The sequence below is a fragment of the Petaurus breviceps genome, unplaced genomic scaffold, assembly GCF_028583685.1.
Source record: "Petaurus breviceps papuanus isolate PSGF00001 unplaced genomic scaffold, PetGlider_PUasm1.0 208, whole genome shotgun sequence".
In the NCBI taxonomy this organism is placed as follows: Eukaryota; Metazoa; Chordata; class Mammalia; order Diprotodontia; family Petauridae; genus Petaurus; species Petaurus breviceps.
Window position 1 is genome coordinate 30,958,889 of NW_027185852.1, and position 18,339 is coordinate 30,977,227.

General features: G+C 39.3%; 1 pseudogene; it reads left to right on the top strand.

The window, feature by feature from the left end:
- Positions 1–12,422: 12,422 nt before the first annotated feature.
- Positions 12,423–13,713, top strand: LOC138165223 (putative leucine-rich repeat-containing protein DDB_G0290503; annotated as a pseudogene).
- The last annotated feature ends 4,626 nt before the right edge of the window (positions 13,714–18,339 follow it).

Consider the following 18,339-nt stretch of genomic DNA (forward strand, 5'->3'; position numbering starts at 1 on the left):
ATGAATGCTAAACGCATTGGATCATAGCACCCCAAAATTTGGGAGGTGGAACGGACCTTAGTGACTTTTAGCTAGCCCATACTCAAAAGAAATCTTTAATATAATCAATCCACATCAATGAGCTTGGCACACCCTCCTTGCCAAGTACATTATTAAGGACTTAGGATACAAAGGCAAAACCAAACAAAGCAGACTCTGAGCCTGCTCTTCCTTAAGAAGCTTACATTCTAATAGTAGAGACCACACGTAAACAATCGAGTGCATTCCATATATAGGCAGGATAATGTTCATCTCAGAGGAAAGATTCTAACCGTGGAGTGATTAGGAAAGGCCTCATGAGGAAAGTGGGGATTTGAGCTGAATCTTAGAGGAAACCAGGGAGTGGAGGGGAGGAAAGAGAGCATTCTAGGAACAGGGGACTTTTCCCAAGATGAATGAGACCAGTGGGGCTGAGACAAGGACTCGTCCAGAAGTGATCCTGAAGAGAAGGGGATGCAGGATGGAGTCTTGGGAGATTTCTACAGTTAGCGGGCAGCTAATAGAACATTGTAGTTACAGCTAGAAGACCTGAGTAAAAATCCTGCCTCAGCCACTTACTGTGTGCTGAGAGCAGGGGGGAGCCCTGGGCAGGTCATTTAATTCTCTCGGCCTTATTTGAAAGCTGGGTTCAACCTAGATGAAGGTTTAACAAGAGAGGGAAAGTAAAGGGAATAAACATTTGTATAGCACCTTCTTTTTTTTTTTTTAAAGCAATAGGGGTTAAGTAACTTGCTCAAGGTTACACGGCCAGTTATTTCTGGGTGTGGTGCTGAGTATCTGAGCCCGGATTTGATCCAGGTCATCCTGACACTGGAGCCGGTGCTCTTACTCGCTGAGCCACCTGGCCGCCCCTCGTATAGCACCTTCTAATGCAAGGAACTGTGCTGAGTGATTTTCATAAATATTATCTCTTTTGATCCTCACAAATATCATGTGCTATTACTCTCCCCATTTTATAGTTGGGGAAACTAAGGCAAACAAAGGTTAAATGACGACTTTCTCAGGGTCACATAGCTAGTAAGCATCTAAGCCTAGATTAGAACTCAGGACTTTCTGACTCCACTGCATCACTAATGATAGGAAGGATGGTGGTAAAAGACAATAATGGGGGAGTTTAGAAGGGGGAGGGTTTGGAGAGAAATATAATGAATGCATTTCTTTTTTTTTTTTTGCTTTTTGGAGGACAATTGGGGTTAAGTGACTTGCCCAAAGTCACATGGCTATTAAGTGTGTCAAGTGTCTGAGGCCAGATTTGAACTCAGGTCCTCCTGACTCCAGGGCTGGTGCTCTATTCACTGCGCTACCTAGCTGCCCTCTAATGAGTTCATTTCTGAACACATTGAGTTTAAGATGTTTACAGGGTATCCAGTTGGAGATGTCTAGTAGATGGAGATGCAAGGTGAAGTCAGGAGAGAGGTTAAGGCTGGATAAGTAGATATAAGAATCATCAGCATTGAAATAATTGTTGAGTTCATGGGAGCTGATGTGATTACCAAGTGAAATAGTCCAGAGGGAGAAAAGAAGGCCCAAGTCAGAGCCCTGTGGGATGCCCAAGGTCAATGGGTATGGTCTGGAAGGAGATCCAGCAAAGAAGACTGAGGAGTGGTCATGTAGGTAGGAGGATAATAAGCAGAGGAAACTAGTGTCTTGCAAACCTAGAGAAAAGAGAATGGTGGATGGGGTGAAATGCTGCAGAGATGTAAAGAAAGAGGAGAATTTGGGGCAGCTAGTGGTGCAGTAGATAGAGCACTGTCCCTGGAATCAGGAAGATCTGAGTTCAAATCCAGCCTCAGACACTATCTAGCTGTGTAACCTTGAGTAAGCCACTTAACCCCAATCGCCCTGCCTTCCCTCCTCCAAAAAAAAAAAAAAACAGAAAAGAAAGAAATAGGAGAACTGAGAAAAGGCCAGGTAGAGGGTTTGGTTCCCTAAGGAGAAGGGCCATATTTTCACATTCAATGTAGGTGAAGAAGGAGATAGTATCAGAAGATATTTGGATGATGTGAAGTGAGGAAGAGGGGAGAAGGGGGGAGCTTTGGCAACTTGATTTGTATAATACTGAATCTATAAATTAATTTATGAGATCTTTTTGATCCTAATGACATGGCCCATCTCAGAACAATTAACATCTCATTGAGTATTTTCTGCCCCTTTTTTACTGTTAAGGGTGTTTTGTAATCATATCCAAATATCAGATGCTCCCCCTTTTCCCATTTGGGCAATTTTATCAATAGAAAAGGGAAGAAAGAAGGGCAGTTATGCTAGCCACTGAAAAAAACAACCCCTTAGAGTATCCTCTGGACATCAGAGGATCTAATTTCTATACAACTGACATGAGAACTTTAAAGATTGATAGCTGGGGCGGCCAGGTGGCACAGCAAGTAAGAGCACCAGCTCTAGTGTTGGGAAGACCTGGGGATCGAATCCGGGCTCAGACACTTAGTACCCACCCAGAAACACCTGGCCATGTAACCTTGAGCAAGTTACTTAACCCTGATTGCTTTAAAAAAAAAAAGATTGATAGCTAAGAAACACTAAAAGCTAGAACTGTTTGGGGCCTATGAGACAATTATATATTCCCTAGTTGTAATGTCCACAGAAATGTGGATTTGGGTTTTTTACCATAACATAGAGTTGATTCATTTCACATAAAAGACCCTGTTTTAGATATATATGCCTTGATAAAGATCAGACCTCTGAATACATTGGAAAAGGGTTCTCAGAATTGGGTCCAAGAATTACTGCAAAGCTGGGTCACAGCAAGACTTCAGAATTTACATCGTCATCTGCTGCTTGAAATAGTGGATTAGAGGGAAAGTTCTGCTGCTTGGCCAAGCTGATGAGAGGAGAAACTTTGCTGTTTGGAAGAGGGTGTCATGGAGGGGTAGAAGTCCTATCATTGCTTTTCTCTTCACCTTCAACTATTTCCTGAGATGTGGAAATCCCTTAAAACTCAGCCAAGGGGCAGACCTGGAAGAGCTCTGCATATCCCAGGCTTAGGGGAACTACTTTCAGCTAACAAAATATGTTGCCTCAGAGTCCAGGCAAGGGAGACTTGTAGTCCAAGGCTAAAGGCTCTGTTTTTCCTGTAAGAGCTTAATTTAAAGGCTTAATACAGCCTTGGCAGTGAAGAAAAGGAGTGGAGTGTTTAGTAGCCCTGGAGAAATGGCCTGGAAGCCTAGCAGGAGAGTAGAGAGGCCCAGGAGAGTGGTTTCATTAAATTCTTGTTTAACTACAGTCCAAAGTCATAGGTTACTGGGACTGGACATATGTGACCCTGCCTCTATGTCTCCAGGCTTTTGTTTCACAAAACTGTAATCACTCTCTCCATGGACAACGTGTGTATTACTCACTGGGCTGACTTAAGCAAGTATCTTGGAGTTTTTGTAGACTCCTTTCAGTAGTATATGACTCTCTGTGACCCCTTTTGGGGTTTTCTTTGCAGAGATACCAGCATGGTTTGCCATTTCCTTCTCCAACTCATTTTACAGAGAAGGAAATTAAGGTGAAAGGGTTAAGTGTCTTATCCAAGGTCACACAGCTAGTAAGTATCTGAGGACAGATTGGAACTCAGAAAGATGAGTCTTCCTACCTCCAGGTCTGGGCCTCTATCCACTAGATCACCTAACTGCCAAGTCCCCTAGTAGCTTAAATTAAGTTCTGGAACAAAATGAGATACTCTAGGTCATTTTGTAGTTAACAAAAGGAAATTTACCTAGGCATTGCAGACGAAGCTGCCGTTTGTCCTTCCTTCTCAAAGAGGACCATGACATCAGGGAGGTGATGCAAGGGAATTGGACTTAAGTAAGGTAGGGCTGTACAAAGTCAACAGCCTCACTTTCTAGAGCCATCTTGGTCCATTGGCAAGATATACGACAGGCTGGAGATGGGCCCCTGCAGGAGAAGTAATTCATCCTTGGAGAATGAGACAGTTCTGTGGCCAGGTTGGAAGATAGGACCCAGAACCAAGGCCAGGATCTAGAACTGCCTGACTCCCGGCAGATTAGAGCTAGCCTATGCTGGGCACAGGAGACCTTCTACCTCCATAGCCACCTGGGGCCAAGAAGGGAGAAGGTAGGAGGTGGGCCAAGGAGTTGAGATGAGCACCCCTCCTGGTGCACATACAAATCAAAAGTGGCTGCCCATTTGGCTTCATCATCCAGCCCCTTCCCCTGCTCCCTGGTCATTATGGAGGGATTACTTCAACTGTAAGCCCAAGGCCCTGAGGAGTTGGCTACAGTGTTGGGTGTATTAACTGATACAGGAAGAAGGACAAGATGGCAGAAGATAGGACCCACAGAACCCACGGTTTGGGCCTTTAGCCCATCTCTCTCTGACGATGAGAGACAAGGTACTCCTGGGCACAGGGGAGTCACCAGGATGATCAATGAGGCCTCCTTGAGTTGAACTCATGTTGTGATTTGCCAGCTAAGCATCTGAGAGGCCGGATAGCTCCTCAAGGTTGTCTTGTACTCAGGAGATGAGAAAGTCACTTCAAGGTTGAGTCCTTAGTCCCCTGATCCAACCAAGTGTCAAGGAGGGTCTCAATACCTCAAAAGAAAAAAACTAGCTTCACTTGCATGGGGCAGAGAAGGGTTAGGATACTGCTTTTAGGAGAGGATTCTGGGAAGATGGGGGAGTAGGTCAGAAAATTCCAAGCTCTCCAGATTTCCTTCACAAACAAGACAAAATAATGCCTCAGGGTGAACGGAGAGCAGCAGAAATAAACAAGAGTTGGGGCAGAACAGTGGTCCTCCCAGAACAAGCAGAGAAGATCTGAAGAAAGATCCCAGGACTGAGGTTTGGCCCCAGTGAAGTGTAAACACCCACAGACTAGCTCCATGAAACTGCAAGCAGCAAGCCCTGGGGCAGCTGAGTTGGGTGGCAGCCTCAACCTCAGTCACAGGAATTTTCACCTCCTGGACAGGGTGGGGAGTTGAGAGACTGAACATGGGGGGAAGGGATGTGGCTGGGAGGGGGGGGAAGGAAAATTGAGGGAGCCTCTACTGACAAGAGTTGCCAGGCCTAGTCATGCTGCCGAGACATGGTCCTGGGCAAGAAGGAACCAGCACATGCCTGATGAGTGCAAAAGCAGTGGGGTGGGGACGCTGCTATCTCTGGGCTCTCACATAGAGCTAAGTTCTGGGTCTTGGTTCCAGCCCAGCCAGGAAAACTGAAGGTTGTAGTCCCTGGAGGGTTCTCAGAGCAAGAGCATTTCCAACCTAGTGTGTCAGAGGGGTGCTAGCTGTGGCTTGGAGGAGGAAAGGAGTGTGGAAGTTAGACCCAGGACAAAACTCAAAAAATAACAGTAAGAAGGACCTGAGGCCAGAGGCACCATCCCCCACTCTCCAAGACTAGACGTGATTATAATAACAACCTGCTTTTTTTTTTTTTTAATGAGCAAGCAAAGGAGAAAGAATCCAACCACAGGCAGATACTATGGGAATAGAGATCATCTTCAGAGAAGGGTTCTGAAGCAAAAAGCTTCTCCTTCTCCAAAGAGCTATGTCAAATGGACACCTGCCTGAAAAGAGTTCAAAGAACTCAAAAAAACCTTCAAAAATCAAATAAGAGAGATTAAGGAAACTTGTTTTTAAGTACGAACAATCCAAGAAAAACACGATTATGAAAAGAAAGTCAACCCATTGGAAAAGGAGATCCAGAATCTTAAGGAAGAAAATGACTCCTTGAAAATTAGAATTGGGCAAGGGAAAGCTAGAAAAGTTATAAGAGACCAAGAAATAAGAATGCAAAATCTAAAGAATGAAAAAATAGAAGAGAATGTGAAACATCTTAAAAGAAAAACAACTGGTCTGGAGATCAAGAGAAAATATAATAATTATTGGATTACCTGAAAGTTATGATCAGGAAAAGAATCTTCATACAATAATGCAAGAAATCATGAAGGAAAATTGTTGTGAAGTGTTAGAACAAGAGGGGGAAATAAAAATAGAAAAAATCCACTGATCACCACCTGAAAGAGATCCTAGGAGGAAATCCTACAGGAATATCATAGCCAAATTCCAACACCCTCAGGTTAAGGAGAAAATATTCTGAGCAATAAGAAAAAAAATTCAAATATGGCAGAACTACAACAATAATTACACAAGACCTAGCATCAGCTACATTAAGAGACTACAGGTCTTGGAACGTTATGTATCAAAAAGCAAAAGAACTGGGATTGTGGCCAAAAATATCATACCCAGAAAGTGAAGCATAATCCTGAACAGGAAAAAAAAAAAGGTGATTCAATGCATTGGCAAACCTTCAGTATTTTATTGCAAAAAGACCAGAACTTAATAAAAATTTGGCAAACAGGATCCAAGAGAAATATAAAGTAAATATCAAATACTAATTACAAAGGACTCAATAAGGACAAATTTTTTACTTTTTGTATGTGGAAATGTAAACCATATGTCTAAGATTGTCATTGTCATTGGTTAGCTCAAAAGAAAGAGTGGAATAGAGTTGCATAGGAAGAGATTGTAAATAAACAAAATGGTAGGAAAAGTTAAAAAGAATAATTATCTAGTACAAATGAGGTGTAAGAGGAAGAACTGATACAGAAGGATTAGATCGGGGAGGAGGGTGGGTAGGTCTGGAAGCCTCCTCTCATTGGGAATGGGTTAAAAAGTGAACAATATTATTATGGTTCATTCCATTGGTTCTAATTCTTCTTTACAACATGACTAATGTGAAAATGTTTCATATGAATGTATATGTAGAACCTATATCAGATTGTACCCCTTCTTGGAGAGGAAGGAGGGGAGGGACGGGGAGAAAATTTGAAACTCAAAAGCTTGTAGAACTGAATGATGTAAATTATAAATATTATATTATAAATAAATTATAAATAAAAATTATAAATAAAAATGATGTAAATTATAAATATTATATTATAAATTATAAATAAATTATAAATAAAAATTATGTAAATTATAAATAAATAAAAATAAAAAGGGAACCATACAGATATATCTAGAAGAGCATAAAAGTCTCCTAAATTCAGAAAGGAATAAAGGGATAGGGAGGAGGGAGAGAATAAGGAAGGGATGGGGAATAGGATAAGGACAGGTATAGAAGGGCATGTAGATTAACGGGAATGGGATAAAGAGGGAACGACACACACGTATATGTATATATATGTAGACGGGTACAAAAATCTCAATTCAGAAAGAAATAAGAGGGCAATTGGAGTGGGAGTGGGTTAAGGAATAGGAGGTCAAGGTAGCCAGTAGAAGTAGAGGAGTGAGAAGGATAGTGAGGAAAACAGGAAGGAGGAAAATATACAACAAGTAATTATAGTTTAGAATGTGAGTAGAATGAATTCACCCATACAATGGAAACGGCAGATTAAAAATTTGAATTCAACAATATTTTGCTTTCAGGAAATGCTATAAAAATAGTAGAATTTATTATGTAAAAAACAGGGATAGTAATCACGATCTCAGAAAAAGTAAAAACTGAAATCAGATGTAATCAAAAGATAAAAATAGGGAAAACACAGTCAGCCATATTAATTGATAGTTTTAGACCATATAAAATAACTAGCCAGTATGAAAAAAAAAGAGAGCATACCTGCCAAAACATACACAGTAACTATACAAATATAAAAACAAACCACCTTTTATACAAACAAAGTTATATCTAAATAATAAAGGTAAGTTTATTGTGCATGAGTAGGCAAAGCTAATGTAATTTTTATAATGACAATTTTATATATCTATTTATGTAATGCCATCTCAATTAAATTACTAAAAAAAAATCTTACTGAGTCAGAAAAAAATAATAACAGAGTTCATTTGGAAGAGCAGAGGGTCAGGAACTTCAAGGAAACTGGGGGGGGGGGGGGAAGGGGGAAGATGTGAAGGAACTACATTCAGCACCAGTCTTGAAACCATATTATAAAGAAAGAGCAATGCTAAAGTGTGAAATAGATCATTTAGATTATTTTAAATTAAAAATATACTGTATAAACACCTGGCCGTGTAACCTTGTGCAAGTTACTTAACCCCAATTGCTTAGGGGTGGCCAGGTGGCTCAGCAAGTAAGAGCACCAGCCCCAGTGTCGGGATGACCTAGGGATCGAATCCAGGCTCAAATACTTAGCACCACACCCAGAAATAACTGGCCATGTAACCTTGAGCAAGTTACTTAACCCCAATTGCTTTAAAAAAAAAAAAAGTCCTGTATAAATAAAACCTATGTAGTCAAGAATAGAAAGAATTCAGAAAATCGGGAGGAAATGTGATTGGGTTGGAATATTGTTGTAGTATAGGAAATGAGTTAGTGGATTTAGAAAAATATGGAAAGACTCAGATTTATGAAGGAAGATGTTATCTACCCTCAGAGAAACAGAAGAGAAGTGGAAATAAACATAATATGGTCTTACATATATGTGTTTGAGTGTATGTTTATATATGTGTGTGTATGTTTATGGATATCTATGTATATGGATGCATATATTGTATATATGTATGTATATATGTGTGTGTACATGTGTGTGTGTATCTGCATTTAATTGTAGACTTCTTGCTAGGGGCAGGGAGTAGAAGGGGGAAAAATAAACTAAAAAGTGCACAGCAGAGGACAAAAGGAAACATACAGGGGGCAGAGCTAAGATAGCAGAGTAAAAGTAGGGACTTGCTTGAGTTCTCTCCTAAAGCTGTCTAAATACCTGTAAAAAATTACTCTAAACAAATTCTAGAGCAGCAGAACCCACAAAATGATGTGCAAAAACAAATTTCCAGCCCAAAGCAACCTGGAAGGTCGACAGGAAAGGTCTGTTGCACCAGGCTGGGAGAGGAGAGCAGTCCAACATGGGCTGCGCTGGCAAAGACCTGGCTCCCCGCAAACCTGGAGCAGGACTCAGGGCACTGAATCACTGGCAGCTGAGACAGTTTCCAGACTTCTCAACCCACAAATGCCAAAGTTAGTAGGAAAGGTTTGTCAGACCTGGGTGAGAGAGGAGTAAGGTCAAGCCCCAGCCCTGGGACAGTGGAAGCAGTGGCTGCCATGATATTCTAGAACCAGAGGGTAAAATAGAAATTGGAAGAATCCACCTCTTGAAAGAAATCCCTAAAGGAAAATTCCTAGGAATATTGTAGCCAAATTCCAGATTTCCCAGGTCAAGGAGAAAATAATACAAGCAGCTAGAAAGAAACAATTCAACTGTTGTGGAAACACCATCAGGATAGCACAAGATTTAGTAGCTTCTACATTAAGGGGTCAGAAGCCTTGGAACATGATATTCCAGAGGTCAAAGGAGCTAGGATTAAAACCAAGAATCACCTACTCAGCAAAACTGAATATAATCCTTCAAGGGGAAAAAAATGAACATTCAATGAAATAGAAGACTTTCAAGCATTCTTGATGAAAAGGCCCAGAGCTGAATAGAAAATTTAACTTTCAGATACAAGAATCAAGAGAAGCATGAAAAGGCAAACAGAAAAGAGAAATCATAAGGGAATTATTAAAGTTTAACTGTTTACATTCTTACATGGAAAGATGATATTTATAACTCGTGAGACCTTTCTCAGTATTAGTGTAGTTGGAGGGACTATATATGTGTGTGTGTATACATATATATATATATATGTGTGTGTGTGTGTGTGTGTATGTGTGTGTATGTGTGTGTATGTGTGTGTGTGTGTATACACACACATAGAATACACAGAGAGAGAAAGGGGGCACAGGGTGAATTGAATATGAAGGGATAATATCTAAAAAACAAAATTAAGGGGTAAGAGAGCAATCTACTTGGGGAAGGAGAAAGGGAGAGGTAGAATGTAGTACATCATCTCACATAAAAGAGGCAAGAAAGCTTTTACAACGGAGGGGAAGAGGAGGGAAGTGAAAGGGAATGAAGGAATGTTACTCTCATTGGATTTGACTTAAGGAGAGAATAACATACACACTCAATGGGTATGAAAATCTATCTTACCCTACAGGAAAGTAGGGGGGAAGGGGATAAGAGAGGGGTGATGATAGAATGGATGGAAGATTGGGGGAGGGGGTAATCAGAAGTAAACACTTTTGAGGAGGGACAGGTCAAAGGAGAGAATAGAATAAATGGAGGGTGGGACAGGATGGAGGGAAATATAGTTAGTGTTTTACAACATGACTGTTATGAAAGTGTTTCGCATGACTACACATGTATAATCTATATTGAATTGCTTGCTTTCTCAATGAGGGTGGGTGGGGAGGGAGAAAGGGAGAGAATGTGAAACTCAAAGTTTTAAAAACAAATGTTAAAAATTGTTTTTGCGTGCAACTGGGAAATAAGATATACAGACAATTGGGTATAGAAATCTATCTTGCCCTACAGGAAAATAGAAGGGAAAGGGATGGGGGGGGGATGATAGCAGGGAGGGCAGATTGGGGGGAGGGATAATCAGAATGCATGAAGTCTTGGGGTGGGGGAGGAGAGAGATGAGGAGAAAATTTGGAACTCAAATCTTGTAGAAGTGAATATTGAAAACTAAAAATAAATGAACTAATAAAAAGGAAAAAAAGAAAACATACAAAGAAGCAAAGAAAAGATGGACAGCTTTGAAAACAATGTGGAGTATTTATTATACAGGTTTTCTTGAAATGGAAATATGTATATTGAATCCTTTCTTATGTTCTGCTGTGTATATGATAATTTTTTTCTTTATTTTTTATTTTTTCTTTAAATTTTAAAACTTAAAAAAAAGAATAGGGAAAAAAAGATATTGCTTCCACCATAGTATGCCCTGGTGAGACAATCATTTTTTGAAATTTTAGTCATCTAATAAAGATTGTGTAGTGGATAGAGTGTTGGGCCTGAAGTCAAGAAGACTAATCTTCCTGAGTTCCAATCTGGCCTCAGACACTTCCTAACTGTGTGACCCTCCACAAGTCACTTAATCCTGTTGCTTTAGTTTCCTCATCTGTAAAAAAGAGCTGGAAAAGGAAATGTCAAACCACTCCAGTATCTCTGCCAAGAAAACCCCAGATGGGGTCATGAAGAATTGGACATGAATGAACAACAACTTCAACAAATCAATTGATGAAAAATAGTTAGTTACAATAAAACATATTCATTTTTCTCCCAGTTACTGACAAGAACTATATTAATGATAAATGTACTTAAATTTCAATTGCATATGGGTTTTTTTTGTTTGTTTTTGTCTTTTTGGAGGGCAATTGGGGTTAATTAACTTGCCCAAGGTTACACGGCTAGTTTTTTTGTGTGTGTGAGTGTTGTGTCTGAAGCCGGAACCAAACTCGGGTCCTCCTGACTCTGGGGCCGGCACTTTACTCACTGTGCCACCTAGCCGCCCCCAATCGCATGTTACTTCATTTTTAACTTACATATAGCCTAACTTTTGTAAGGAAAGAATCTCTTCACTCGTCTTTCTTATCTTCTACCACTGACATACTGGCTACACTCTCACAGATATTCTACTGAATAACAGACCAATGTTTCCAACCAGTTAATATGAAAATCCACCAGAGAGAAACACAAACACCTATATGCAGTGGAAGGCACTGGAAAAATTCTTTCACTGGTCTTGACCCAAGGGAAGAGCCTTTGATTGTCCAGTCCTGTGGTCTCCATCCCCAGACCACATGGCTAGACCCATGGCCAATAGCAAGGAACTAGTATAGATGAAGATCTTCTCTGCCCATCCCTCAAGGTTCTCTCACATGCTCACTAGCAGCCTAAAGTTCAGCCCACTAAAGGGACTTTCTAGCACCCCTACTCCCTAAGGTGCCTGCTGTTACTAGATCAGTGGTTACTGAAGTCAAGTTGCATGTGCCTATCTTGTAGCAGATGGAACTATCAATTAGTCAGACTGTTCCTCAGGAACCATGTCCTTATAGGTGGGAGCCCTTTGAGCTAGCAGAGGAGACAGGGTTCCAGGGTCTGGACTGAAAGTCTTTCTCTCTGGCATAGTCACCACCTGTTTGTGAAGAACAGTAACACCAGAGTGACTCAAGTAAGCATGATTTCTATATACCTTTTCCATTTAGCAAGAGAAGCATCCTATACTCTCTCCATCTTGTTTAAGGGACTATATTACATCACTCAATCCATAATAAGCGACTCTGGGAAAAGGGTGAATGTATGACCCAGTGCCATTGTGTTCGGTTGTAATTAAGACCCAATAAGAAGCAAGCACCTACTTTTCAAAACTGATGCAATGAGTGTCTACTCTTGGGAACTTGGAGTTCCCCTGTATTTCTAGTATGACTGGGGAATTATGAGTAAAGAAAGAATCCAAACATGGTAAGGGAGGGGTCAAAAAGAGCAGAAAAGAAGGGGAATTCCCATTTTTCGTCATTTAGGGATCATGTACAAGATCAAATCTCTAGACCTTTAGGAAACATACAAAGTGAGGCCTCAAATTACAATTTAATTGGAGGCTCACTTTGAGAAGAGTTGTATGATTTGGCCAGATGAGAACCTGGGCAGCCGTTGAGCCCCCTGGCTTTGAAAACCCAGATGTTGGTGCTTCCCTCTCTGGTAAGTAACCAGAAGAGACTACAAGACAATCTGAAACGTTTAGATGAAAATTTAAAAGATGTGAAGAAGCTAGCAGTTGAGGAGGAAGAAATACCTCAGACATGGGCTGTGGTGTGAACAGAACAAGTGGATATGTCAAGAAAAGTACTTGAGGAAAAATTTCAGGAAATAAACGAATTTCTAAGTGATGAAGAAGAGGATGTACAGAGTCTTGTGGAACTGGGTGAGGAGGAAAATGAGATGTTCCAGAAGCTGATGGATCATGAAGCCCAGGAAGAAATCAAAAACATCCAGAAAAAGAACAGGAGCAGGCTTCAATTTCCCTGACGTAGCAAAGACCTGAGGGAGATGGTGACAACGTTGGAAGAAAAGTCTCAGATGTCAGAGGGGGACCTGTTACAGAATCTCGACTGCCCCATATGAATTATCAGATGATAGGAAGAGGACTTTCACATTTGCTGATATCTCCTCAGGACAGACATATGTTGTTTACACCTCTGGAAGTATCCACTACATGACTGAAAGAGAATTATCGCTTAGATCACGGAACATAGATAAAATTTCTCAAGAGAAACAAGTACCACCCATCTTTGTCTGTTACTGCTTGTCTATTGAAAGGAATATCTTACCTGCTGACCTCTTTGTTGAGTCCCAGTAGAATAGCATCAGGTACACTGACCACACTGTTCCAGAGTGTTTAAGGATGATTCTGGAACTCTATAATGCCATGTGTGTGAGAAGGAGCCTCATTGAAGGAGAGTGTTGGGAGCTGTTTTGACCTCTTTCCTTAGGTACATGTTAAGTTTATTTTGTTTTTGCTATGAAATTTGTAAACATGGTAGCATCTTTCATTGTCTACATTTCTTATCTATGTCTGTGATGATATGATCTGCTTTGGAAAATTATCTGTAATGACCTACTTCTCCCTGTCCTCCCCCAATCTTTGACATTTCCACCAAGGTCACCATCAATGGGAAAAGGTTAGACTTGGAGTGAAAAATCTGTTGTTGAAATCCTACCTATCAAATACCCATTAACTATGTGATTATAAACACACACACACATATGTTTGAGCCTCTGTAAAGCTTACCACATTATATATATTTAATAAATATTTGGATTGTAGAGGGTAAAAAAAATTACAATTTAATTCCTGTGTGTATTTGCTAGTAGGAAGTGTGTACGGGGGGAAGACTGTGGAGAGCAGAGAATGGGAGAGCAGCTCCTAAAAAGAATTAAATGATTATTTCTAACTAAAAGTCATTGATTTAGAAATAGCAAACTATTAAAGTCCTTGTGAGGGTCCTAATAAAACTCCAATAGGCATTTGAACTTACTTCCTCTAAATTACAATTCTATCCCTGCATCTAACCTTTTACCCCTAAGTGTTAAACCCAATGAAAACCACCTAGATTAATCTTGGGAATGTACAAAAGCTTCTTGACCAAATCTGTTACTCAGAGTTCCTGACAAACTCTCGTTGCAACTGCATGTAATACTAAATGGTGATTCTCCTAATCCTAAACACAAGGCAGAGATTTGTTTCTTTGAAAAACTGCTATTAAACTTGGGGGAGGGAGGAGGGTCACTATTGTCACACTTGGGCTCAGAAGAGTCGTAGGGGAAGCAAGCTACTCATAGGTACTCAGAAAGCCATCTTGTGGCCAAACAATGCGTTACGCCCCTTATGTTGTTCAGTCACGTCTGTCTCTTCGTGAGCCCAGTTGGGGTTTCTTGGCAAAGATAGTGTGATTTGCCATTTCTTTCTCGAGCTCATTTTATAGATAAGAAACTGAGGCCAGCTGGGTTAAGTGACTTGTCCAGGGTCACACAGCTAGTAAGTGTCTGAGGCTGGATTTGACTGCAGGCCTGGTGCGTTATCTGCTATGCCATCTAGCCTGCCCTAGGCCTACTGCATTCTATAAAGGTAGAAATTGGAGAAAGTTCCAGGTCTCTGGCACATCACAGGCATCTCCAATACTCATCACCCACATTAATTATCATAGTTATAATTTGCAATAATATTATGAATGTGATGAGTGGCCTTGTTTTCCTGAGTTTCTCAAAATGTGATGATATTGATAATAACATTGGTACCACTTTGTTTGATAAATAAAAATTTATTTGCCCTTAGCAAAAAACATTATAATATTTTCCAGTTCAACCATTTTCTGATATACTATCACAAGATAAGTCTACTAATTTTTTTTTTGTTCAAATGGCATAAGACCAAATTGCTGTATTTGTCCATGCCAAATGGATTCCTTATCCATTGCTATATAGAAATATCTGGGTCTTTAAAATAAACAATCTACACAATAGCTTCTGTAGATTAGTTAAATAATCAAAAAACAGATCTTAATTTTTTTCTGTCTCATTTTCATGGCAAGTATTTTTTTTTATTTTTGGAAACTATATTCTGCAAATTCATTATCCATAGCTATTTCCCATAAATGTCATCATTTTATCTTTCTGAAACAGGGTGTGAGTGTGAGGACCTTGTATTAATTTATTTATAGCACACCATTTTTCAAAAATATACAAGTTTCAGGGAAGAAGTTTTGTTACGAAGTTGATTTGTGTCACCTTCACTATTTTTACCAAGAAAAATGCCAATTTATTCTTAGAGCTCAAACATCCTTTGAAGTTCTTTGGTATGTGAAAGTCAGTGTGTTCTGTGAAAACATAGAAGTATTTTCTTCTTTGCTCCTACATTGTCACGCAATTTCACGAAGAACTTTTATTTTAATAGATTGCTTTTGGAAAAGTTGACTATTCCTGCATCAACTTGAAAGACCATGTCCTTAAATAAATTTCTCAATTCAAGAGAATGGGCCCACAGTCCATAGTCCATAAGGGGCTACATTGTTAACTAGTACTTATAGCCCCTGTTTCATCCCAACACTGAATGAATTCCATCACTACAGAGTTCAATGAAATTTACTTACATTATATAATTTTGATCAAATCTGTCAATTATATTAAAAATGTCTTGATGAAGTTTGCAAAGTAACAAATTTTCTATAACATCAATGAAGCCTGGGTTTTCTGAGGCCCAGGAAGATTCAAAAGGATTCCTAGAAATCATAGACTTCGGAGGACCAAGGATCAGGGAGACTTGGTGAGCTAGAATGGAATTTCTTGTGGAAGTCCCTAGGATTCCAGTTCTTTTGGCCTTGAAGGACTTATTCTCAAGACCATGGATATGAGCAGCAAAACAGAGAAGAAGAAAGAAGTGATCATCCATCTTCAGAGAGAGAATCCCTCCCCCTGAGTGTGGCAGAGAGCATGAGATACCCCTTAGATTCAGAGAAATGCAAAGTATCAACTGAAATCTCTTTGCAGATAACACACAGTGGTACAGAGATGAGAACGAAGCAAGAGCAGACATGTATCTGGAGTGGCCTGGAGAGAGCCAGGGATGGTGGAGAGTGTCTGAGGCCACGAATGCAACTGTTCCTGTTGGTGAAATCAGAATCCAGTTCATAACTTTTTTTTCTCCCCATTTTCCCAGAGTGCTGTGCTTTGGATATTCCTGCCCAAGGTAAATCTCGGTCCCTTTCCTTTACATTCCTCTGAGACCAACTAGCTTGAGGAGGAAAGAACAATCCAATTCTCATAGCACTGCATGTGACTAGGAGCATTTTTCCTTTAAATGTCTATTTCTACATTTTATGTTCAATAAATTAATCAATGAGTATTTTGTTAAGTATCTGCTTTGTATCAGGCATTGTGCTAGATGCTGGAAATAAAAGTACAAAAAATTAAACAAACTTTACTGAAAAGAAGCTTAAATTTTATTAGAGGCAGATAACATGAACATACATACATATATTTGTATGTACGTATATATGTTTAAATATATAAAATAAAGGCACTAACAATTAAATATTACAAGGCTATAAGCAATGAATTATTGAATCCTATGAATTAAGGTGACTGAGGTTGAGAAGAGCCCTGGGATAGATGGGAGTTTGAGTTAACTGGAGAGAATTTTGTAATTTTTTGTAATTCTTGAATATATTACAGAATATGATCCCTAGGCTACCAGTGAGTCTGGAGAAAGGGGGTAAATAGGAGATGATCAGGGAGACGGATTATGTGGGCATCTCCAGATACCTTTCAACTCAGAATCACTGCATTCAGCAAATGTCTTGATGAGTTGGCAAAATAACAATACTTCACTCTCTATTACATCAAATTCAACAACATGCCATATCTTTTAATCTAATAAGCATCTTTAACTACATCTGCTGCTTTATGCACTTGCAATGTAAAATGGGAAGCTTTTAGTTTTTCAATTAATTGATTGCATAAATCTCTTAGTGTTTATAGACAACTCTGTTTCCCACTATATTGTCTACAAGAATAACCATTTGAAATTGCTATGCAATTGACTTGCCAAGCATTACTTTGACTATATTGATATCTGCAGATAACATCAATGTTTCTGCTGCCAAATGAAGCTATATATCTTATTACTACCACTACTGTTTACCAAATTGCCAAGCAACTTTATATAATGCAAAAAAAATCATTTTGCTGTCACAGGAATTTTGAATTGAATCAAATAATTTTCTCTGGAAAAAATCCTGTTGTTGCGACAATGGATTCGGCATGCCCATTTTCAAGATGTTCCCATTTATTAGATTTCATGCTACTTGCAAACATTCATACAAAGAAAATGCGGGGATCTATACTCAGTATCTGTAATTATGAGTCTTTTTAATAGTCTTTTCTTTTTAAGTTTTGAGGTCCAGTCTCTTCTTTGCTCCCCCACCCACTGAGAAGGCAAACAATATGATATCAATTATACATGTGAAATCATGCAAAACATTTCCATATTAGCCATGTTGCAAACAAAAAAGTAAAAAAAACAAATTAGAGAAAGTGAGAAAATTATACTTTAATTTGCACTCAGAGTTCATCAGTTCTCTCTTTGGATGTGGATAACTTTTTATATCATGAATCTTTTAGAATTGTCTTGGAGCATTTTATTGATCAGAGTAGTTAAGTCTTTCACAATTGATCATCATTACAGTATTACTGTTACTGTACACCATGATTTCCTGGTTGTCATTTCACTTTTGCATCAGTTCATATAAGTCCAGGTTTTTCTAAAACTACTTACCTCATTCTTTTTTACAGCACAGTAGTAATCCTTCACAATTATACACACAACTTGTCCACATGAGCTTCATACTTCACTCTCTATTTCATCAAATTCAACATGTCATACCTTTTAATCAAATAAGCACCTTTATTTATATCTGCTTAGTCATTCCCCAACTGAAAGGCATCCCTTCAATTTCCATTTCTTTGCCACAACAAAAAAGAGCTGCTATAAATATTTTTGTACAAATAGGTCACTTTCCTTTTTCTTTAATCTCTTTGGGATATAGACCTAGTAGTGTTATTGCTGGATCAAAGAGCATACACAGTTTTATAGCCCTTTGGGCATAGTTCTAAATTGTTCTCTAGAAGTTCACTACTTGGGGTGGCCAGGTAGCACAGCGAGTAAGAGCACCGGCTCCAGTGTCAGGATGAATTGGAGATCGAATCCCAGGCTCAGACACTTAGCACCCACCCAGAAACACTTGGCCGTGTAACCTTGAGCAAGTTACTTAACACCAATTGCTTAAAAAAAAAAAGTTCACTATTTCACCAACAATTCATTAAAGTGTGTATTTTCCCTTCTCTCCTTAGCATTTATCCTTTCTGATAGGGGTAATGTGGTACCTTAAAAGTACTCAGTATTTTTTAAAATTAGTATTCCTCTAACCAGCAGTGGTTTATAGCATTTTTTT